Source organism: Pteropus alecto, unplaced genomic scaffold, assembly GCF_000325575.1.
Source record: "Pteropus alecto unplaced genomic scaffold, ASM32557v1 scaffold25, whole genome shotgun sequence".
Taxonomy (NCBI): domain Eukaryota; kingdom Metazoa; phylum Chordata; class Mammalia; order Chiroptera; family Pteropodidae; genus Pteropus; species Pteropus alecto.
This window is the reverse complement of record NW_006441955.1, coordinates 2851768-2860113: the sequence shown is the minus strand read 5'-3', so window position 1 is coordinate 2860113 and position 8346 is coordinate 2851768. Positions and strand designations below refer to the sequence as shown.

General features: G+C 36.1%; 1 protein-coding gene and 1 pseudogene across 1 annotated transcript in view; one reads left to right on the top strand and one right to left on the bottom strand.

Moving 5' to 3' along the window:
- Positions 1-8346, top strand: part of AGBL4 (ATP/GTP binding protein like 4) — a 956697-nt gene that overhangs the window by 315411 nt on the left and 632940 nt on the right. The window lies entirely within an intron of this gene.
- On the bottom strand, positions 1777-1895 carry LOC112485921 (annotated as a pseudogene).

The following is an 8346-nucleotide window of genomic DNA, read 5'->3' as shown; positions in this document are numbered from 1 at the left end:
CTTCTAGTGAGAATTTTTTAACCTTTGTGTTTAATAAAAGAAAATTTTCTACTCCCATTTTGTTCGCCACATTCATTCCCTGTGCCCTGCTCCATGTTTTTTTTTTTTTATAGCACTTAATTTCATGAGTTCATTTTCTTCACCAAAACAGTACATGGTATGTGTAGGTCCTTGATATTTAATATTGATTTTGGTAGTGCATTTATTTACAGTATAGAATAATGAAATTATTAGATTTGATAGTCATATAAAGGTCATCTAAAATAAACTTTGTGTTCCAGAAAAATTCAAAAACCCTATAATTTTATTTATTATTTGTGTCTACCACTTCTGGAAGTGGTATTATGATATTTACATTAAAACAATGAAAATACATCAACAAAGAACCCACATTAAAACAAGGGTAAAATAACCAGAGATAAGCAATGAAAGGAAGAGTATTCTTAAAACAGAGTGATGTTTCCTGGTAGCCAAGGCAAAGAGAGGAATATATTGAATTAGGTAGTTCTTAAAATATGGTCTGTGGATCATCAATACTGGAATTATCAAAGGTCTTGTTTAATATAGATTCCTGCCCCACTCTAGACACACTGTATCAACATATTTTGTTCTTTGGATACACATGGGAGTCTACATTTTTTACGAGCCCCTCAAATGATTCTTATTCTCATTAAAATCTGCAACCTACTACTTTAAGATATCCATGTACATAAGAAATTTTGAACAACATAATGAGCATTGTCATCAACAGTAGGAAAAGGTTTACTATAGCAATTAAATTATTTTGCAAGGTAAATAATTTGTCAAAGCTCACACAGGATGTTGAGCCTAGGCTAGAACTTGTTTCCTACCTATTTGCATTTTGTGTTTCCTGCTACACCTAGGCTAGTCATCATAGTGTATCTTCCCAGTTAGTTTTCAGTGGTGATCTGATTGAGTTGATTGATATCAGCCTGTCAGTAAGTTTATACTCAACTCTCATGTACCCAGCCTATAAAGATGGTCCCTATTTATACTCAAGTAATACATAGTCTGAGAGATATAACCTGGATGCCATCTCTCTAATTAACATATAATATAAACTGTATAAAGTGTCTATCATATGGCCTAGTACACAGTGCTTTGTATTGTCTTAGCCTCCTTCTGACTTCAGACTAAACTTCAGCCTTTTTGCATTACTTGCTATTCCCAGAATACATCTTATACATTGTTTCCATGCTACCTTTTTTCATTCTATTCTCTCCACCTATCCCTAAGTATCCTAGCTGATTAGGCTTTAAATACAAATGTTAGAAGAAAAAAAGTTGTTCTATTATCAATCCTTTGTCTAGTATAAAGGACAGTAGACAAAGAGGAAGAAGACGGGATATAGTCCTAGTTCTATATTTATTCGCCACGTCATCTAGGATGTATTTATTTTCTCTGGATATTGATTTACCAGCTATTAAAATAAAAGGACTAAATAATCTTCTAAGGCCTTTTCCAGCTGTAATATCCTGAGAGCATACTTTCTCTTACATTTTGCTTTTTTCCAGAACTCTCTAATGACTTTGTTATAGTGAAATTTACCAATTATTACATGGATATTAAAGACTACCTCTTGTATCTACATTTTATTATTTTTTAATATTTATTTATTTATTTATTTATGTATTTATTATTTTATTTTATTTTATTTTATTTTTATGTTTTAGGCAAGGCAGACCTTGGTTGACGTCACAGATTGCAAGGACCTTGTCAGCTTATAATTCTTTATTTTATTTTTTTTATTTTTTATGCCCACTGCACCTGGTCTTCCTAGGTGGTCTCCCATCCAAGTACTAACCAGGCCCGACCCTGCTTAGCTTACAAGATCAGATGAGATCGGGCTTGTTCAGGGTAGCATGACCATAGTTGTATCTACATTTTAAATCACCCAAATACGTGTAAAAATATTTGACATGTATATTTTGCCTAATATAATCAATAGAAAATTTAGCTATATTGTTTTTGTGCCTTTAAATGACTTAAGCATAATAAAATTAAAAGCAATGTTACTTGTATATGGGTCCTAACACAAGTATATGAGCACAGATAATGTTTCTTATCAGACTTTGGAAGTCGTTCTTAAATTCTTTTTTTTTTTTTTTTTTTTTGTGGGTGGGATAGGACCTAGTTGAGAGTTCCCAGGAGGAATTAAAGTAACATTGTATTCCCTGCAAACAGAATGGCTGGCTCTAGAGGCAGGTATGCATCTCTGAAGGATAATAGCAATGCACATAGAGAACCTAGTGAATTATTAGGCTAGTAGACTAGCACTCGTAAGCACTAACGGAATAAATTTGGGGAACATAAATGCATTTATATGATTTAATGTTTCAGGTATTATACTTGTGTTGTCTCTAATCTTCACATTAATCCTATTAGATTGGGATCAGTCATTTCACTTATATTACAAATGAGGAAGCTGAGGCCAAAGAGATTATATATGATGAAGTCAGAATTCTAATCCAAGTATGTTTCTCTCCAAAGGCTTATATGTTCTTTTACCTCATCAGACAATTTTGGAGTTTTTCGAATAGACTAAGCTGTATCTCCTTGCTGAGGGCCAGCATGCTGGGTAGGAGTGGTCAGTGGCAGAGACAGTGATTTTTGGATAAACCTTTTGGAAAAGTGACAGATTGGCCATATATTGAAATTTCTATTCGTCAAAAGAGAATACATTATAAAATAGCCAGGTTCAAGAGTACATGAGAATCTCATTCCAGAGAAATTTTCCTTCTCAGCCTTATCTGGTACTGAATGTTCATACTTCAAAATAGTGAATTTTGAGGACATTCAAAGAGAATCCTCTACATTTGAGGTAATATGTATAGTGGAGAGAGTAGAGGATCTGAATTCATTGTGCCCTCATGCTAGTTATCTAAACTTTCTTAGCCTCCACTTTCTCACCCGAAAAATGGGACAAACAGTAAATGATTATGATGATGAAAATTGCCATTGTATCCCCACAAGATAATCAGTCTTTGTGTAATCAGAGATATGATTTCAAGACAATTCCAACAGAAATAGGAAATAAATAGTAATACTAAGTTTTCAGAAAAATAATCCTGCATTAAAGATGTCCATCATATTTCTCTACCCCCACACACCCTTCTAGAAGAATTGTCACAGCCTAGAAGAGACAACCCTGTGTATCATGTGATCTCAACTCCTGAGAAGACTTGAAGTAGTTACCTGATCCAGGGTGAACCAGTCACATTTTCTCTCCCTGGAAATTAGATAATTCATTGGTTGATCTTGAGAAGCATCTAGAAAGTCTGGTTTATTTGGGCCAGAAGCCACCATTTTGTGAAGGCTCTGATGTTTGCATACAAGTAGTTGAGTAGAAAAGGCTATTGAAGAGAGAGAAGAATGAAAAAAAACACAAGGCAGAAATGATGGACTATGAGGTCAGAGAGACAGAAACTACTCGACTGTGTTCTAATAACCTTGAAGCCGATTTTGAGTGGTTCTAAAAGGGAGAAATAGAAAAAAAGAAAGAATAACAGGCTCCCAGCAAGTTCAAAACCTTAAAGCTAGAAAATAATCTTAGACTTGAGGGTCTGCTCTTCAGGCTTCCTGGAGCATAATTCTCACCTTCTGGACACACTAAGGCAAGGGTTAGGCCCCCAAGGCTCTGAGTGGCCTTGTCCTCAGAGCTCTGGGTGGCCCCACCTCCATGGCTTTGCTGGGTGCAGCCCAAGCTGTAGGTCTCAGGGCATGAAGTTGTGTTTCTGATGCTCCCCTGAGCTGGAATCACATGCAGCTGGAGGTTCTACTGGTCTGGGGTTTTGGAGGCAGTGCCTTCCCCACAACTCCACCATCTAGTGCCTAGCGGGGGGCTCTCTGTGGTAGCCTAATCTCTGGTACCTCCCTCTTGAGGCAGCTCCATCCTTCAAAATCTACATGGAGGTGATTCCCGCCCTCCACCCCTCTCCTCAACACCGTATGCTTTGCTGGATGCTGTTCACTGTCTCACCTGGGCCCACTGGAGTTATACCTGAGGCAGACCAAAAGAGCAGCGTATGGGAAGCGGAGACCATGACAGGAACTGCAGTGTAAGGCAGGAGTAGGGTAGGCCCCTTCTTTGAAATTGTTCTGGCCTGCAGGTCTTTGTACTCTGGGCTTGTGATAGAAAGGGCAGTCTCAATGATCTGATAACATTCAGGGTCATTCTTCCATTGTTTTGGACAATAGCTTCTGGCATCTGTTTAGATGGCTGATCCATACTAATCTTCTTATCAAATTTGACTATAGCCTTTGTTCTTTCCTAAATAAGCTTCTTTCTCATTCTTTTCAATATGAATAGGCTAAGAATTTTCCAAATTTTCCAGTCTGTTTCCCTTCTGATTAACAACTCTGTTTTTAAGTAATTTCTCTCCTTGCATTTTACCATAAATTGTTAGGAGAATCAGGCCACTCTTTTAACACTTTGCTTAGATACTTCCTCAGCCAAATAACTAATTTTATTGCTTACAAGTTCTACTCTCAACAAAACAGTACGACACAAACACAATTCATCCAAGTTCTTTTCCACTTCATAACAAGGATCACCTTTCTTCCAGTTTCCAATGAGCTGTTCCTCATTTCTGTCTGAGACTTCATCAGAATGACCTTTATTATTCATACTCCTACCAACATTCTGTTCATAAACACTTTGGTATCCTCTAAGAAGACAAGCTTTCTCTGTAGCTCTCCCCCTTTCCTTCTGAGCTCTCACCAGAATCACCTTTAACAGTCCCTTCGCAGCAATGTAGGCTTTTTTTTTTTTTTAGCATGCACTTATAAACTCTTCCAACCTTGACCATTAGCCAGTTCCAAAGCCACTTCCATATTTTTAGGTATTTACTACAGCAGTACTACACTTCTGGTACCGATTTTCTGTCTTAGTCTGTTTGGGCTGCTATAACAAAATACTATAGACTGTGTAGCTTAAAAACCACAGAAATATATTTCTTAAAGCTCTGGAGGTTGGAAGATCAAGGCAGCAGCAGATTTGGTGTCTGATGAGACCTGCTGCCTTATAGATGGTCATATTCTCAATGTAACCTCACATGGCAGAAGGAACAACAGAAATTTCTTGGACTTCTTTTGTAAGGGCACTAATCCCATTTATGAGGGCTGTGCCTTCATGATTTCATCATCTCCCAAAGGCCTTACATCCTAATTCTATCACCTTGAGGGTTAGGACTTCATCATATAAATTTAGGGGTGGGGGAGGCAGAAATATTAAATCTTTAGCAAGCAGAATGGAAGGGCCTGATACTAACTTGGGTAAGGGGGACCCGAAAGATGAATTCTGAACCTACCTCAATTGTGTGCCAATAAGAATAATGAATTTCTATTATTTTCTGAGACCAGTGATGAAAATATCAACTACGTAATAAGAAATGTTAATCGTATTCTTCTGATCTCCTTTAATGACATCATAAATGATGAATTGATTTCCTTTTAAGAAATAGGCACATTTCTTATAATGTGTATGTAACTCGTTGCACATGTTAGTCGATTGAATTAAAGAGAAACTTAAAGTAAATGCCAGTGTAATATCAGAAATTAAAATGAAATAATTTTAAATGTAGTTTGCTGTACAAGTTGAGATTGGAGCCAGACTGCTTGGGTTCATGTATCAGCTCTAATAAAAATAACTTTTGGTTAACTTCTCTAGCTTCATTGTCCCTTCTGTAAAATGAGGACAACAGTACCTATTTTATAGCATTGTGAGGATTAAATTAGTTAATATCTATAAAGCACTTAGAATAGTCTCTGCACGTAAAAGATGCTCCGTAAATGTCAGTGCAGTTAGTAAATTTAGTGTAACTTACTAAAAATTTAGTAAGTTCAATAAGAATAATATACATATTTGTCAATATTTAATATTTATATATCTTGTCACATAAGGTTATAATAAATATAAGAGTTTAGACTAGATCCTAATTTCATGATATACTGGCATTTGAGGAAAGTCCATTGTTGAAAATAATTCTGAAAAACATTTTTAATAATAATGTCTGACATCTATAATTTGATTTATAATATAAAAAGTACCATTATATACACGGCTTATTTTAATTTTTATTTTCTCAATAAACCTACTGATTAGGCATTTCCCATATTTTCAGATACAGAACATGGAGTTAATTGAGGGGAACAACAGAGAATCATTTTGGACAGATGGCAGAACTAAAATATCCTTCATCCTACCTGCCACTTGTGGGCTATTGGATAAAAATTAAGTGGTTCAGGGTGTGATCAGGATGAAATTTTTTGTGACTTCTGTCTATTTTCCAAGTCTCACACACCTATCTATATTATAGGCAGAATTGAGCAATGATAACCATCTGTAACCAGGTGACCTCCGGATCTCTCCTCTGTACCTACCTGTCTTTTTCAGTCACCATGTCAAGGATTCTTCAGGTGATAAATTCCCACCGGTTTTCTAGCTAAGTGCTTCAGACTGGGGTCCATGACTGTTCATCTGTATGGAATTTTAGATTGAACAATAAAATGTATTTATACCGAATTTAATTCTTTAAGCTGAAATCTGTTTTCCTTCTTTCCTTTCCTCCTTCTTTCCGCACTCCCACTGTTCTCTCTCTCTCTCTCTCTGTCTGTCTGTCTTTCTCATGGATTTGGCTATTATCCTCTTGAGTAGAAATGTGAGTTTACTTTAAAAGGCACATTGTATAGCAGAAAGAATAGAAGCCTTAGATTTTAGCCCTTATTTATAATAAACAGTAGTAGTAAGTATTATGATAAAGTAAAACCAGCATGTATTAGGTCAGTTGAGTGCTTTCCATATGTGAATTCTTATAACCCTGACAATATTCTATGTGGCAGACATTACTAACAGCATTTTATAGACTGAGAAACAACCTCAGAGAGGCTATGTGATCCAAGATCTTCTGAAGCCTATAGATGTTTTCTCGTCACTGCCACTGTTTCCTCTGACACTGTAATGTTAGGTTAAGTCACATGCCCCTGTGGGAACTTCAGTTTCGCTAATGTAAAGGGATCAACTAATAGTCTCTAAGTTTCCTTCCCAGTCTAGCACTCTAATACATTATGTTTCAGGTGTTCCCCCCAAAATATAAAATCTAGATATTTCAAAACTGTTAAGACATGTGTCAAAAGTGATGATATTTTTAAAGTAAAAAAAGTGTATTTGAAAGAAAGGTAGGAAAAACATCATTGTTCATCAATTTCTAGAGTTCTTTCTTTTACAGATGTCAATACAAAGTTAAATGCTACAATAATTATAGTGTAGATGTTCTCATAATTACTACTCAGCTTGTTATATAAAGAAAAGGGAGAAAATGGGGGAGGAAGAAAAGAGGAAGGTTCACTTTGCAATAAGAAACTAACTGCTTGCTTTTCCTCTGGAGAGGAATAATTTGAAAGCCCCTAACAGAAATGATGCTACGAATTGAGGGACATTCATTAGCAAAGTCCACTTCATAGTGGATTTTGATGCAAAAGCCATCTGTGGACCTTTATTTTTTTTAATTAGCAAGCATTATCTGTTCACCTTTATGTACCACAAGTGAAAGACATGGTCCTTGTCCTCAAGGAACTCACAATCCAGTGGGAGAAAGAGCTTATGCCCAGATGGTTAAATCACAGTCATTAAAGTTGTGAGAGGCAAACACAGGTAATGCAAAAAGCAAGGAGGGTTTTCTAACCACAACTTGGGGTTAGAAAAGCAAAGTCTTCCTGGAGGGGGTGGGTGTGTGTACCTTAAAAAAATAATTAGCGAGGCACAGAGTTTCAAAAAGACATGTTAGGAGAATATACAGAACAGCATAATGAGCTAGCTATTGTTTCCATGGCTGAATTAGATCATGCAAATTGAAGAAATGAGTCTGAAAAGATAGGCAGGGATGATCATATAGGGCACCAGCTGCCATGTTAAAGAACTTGGAATTTATCCTAAAGACAATGGAAAGCCATTCAAGGGATTTTAAAAGGGATGAGACATGGTCAGATTTGTGTTTTGGAAAAATTATGTTGGACCATATAGGGATATTGAGGCTATTAAGGGAGACCTCTTGGTCTATAAAAGCATACAAACTCATCTCCAAATTTATCGAATTAGATATTTAAAATAATGACACAAAGATGTCCTTGTCTTGTTATGCTTTAATGACATGTATCTAGGCCCTATTTTTGTTTTTTATTTTTTACATTCTTAATATAACATTGCAGGGAAGAAATTATTGTTTCTCATTTTACCAATTAGGAAACAGAGATCTGCTGAAGTTAAATACTGACTCAGGTCACACAGTAATGACAGAACTGGGATTCAAAGCCAGGTTGTGTAACTTC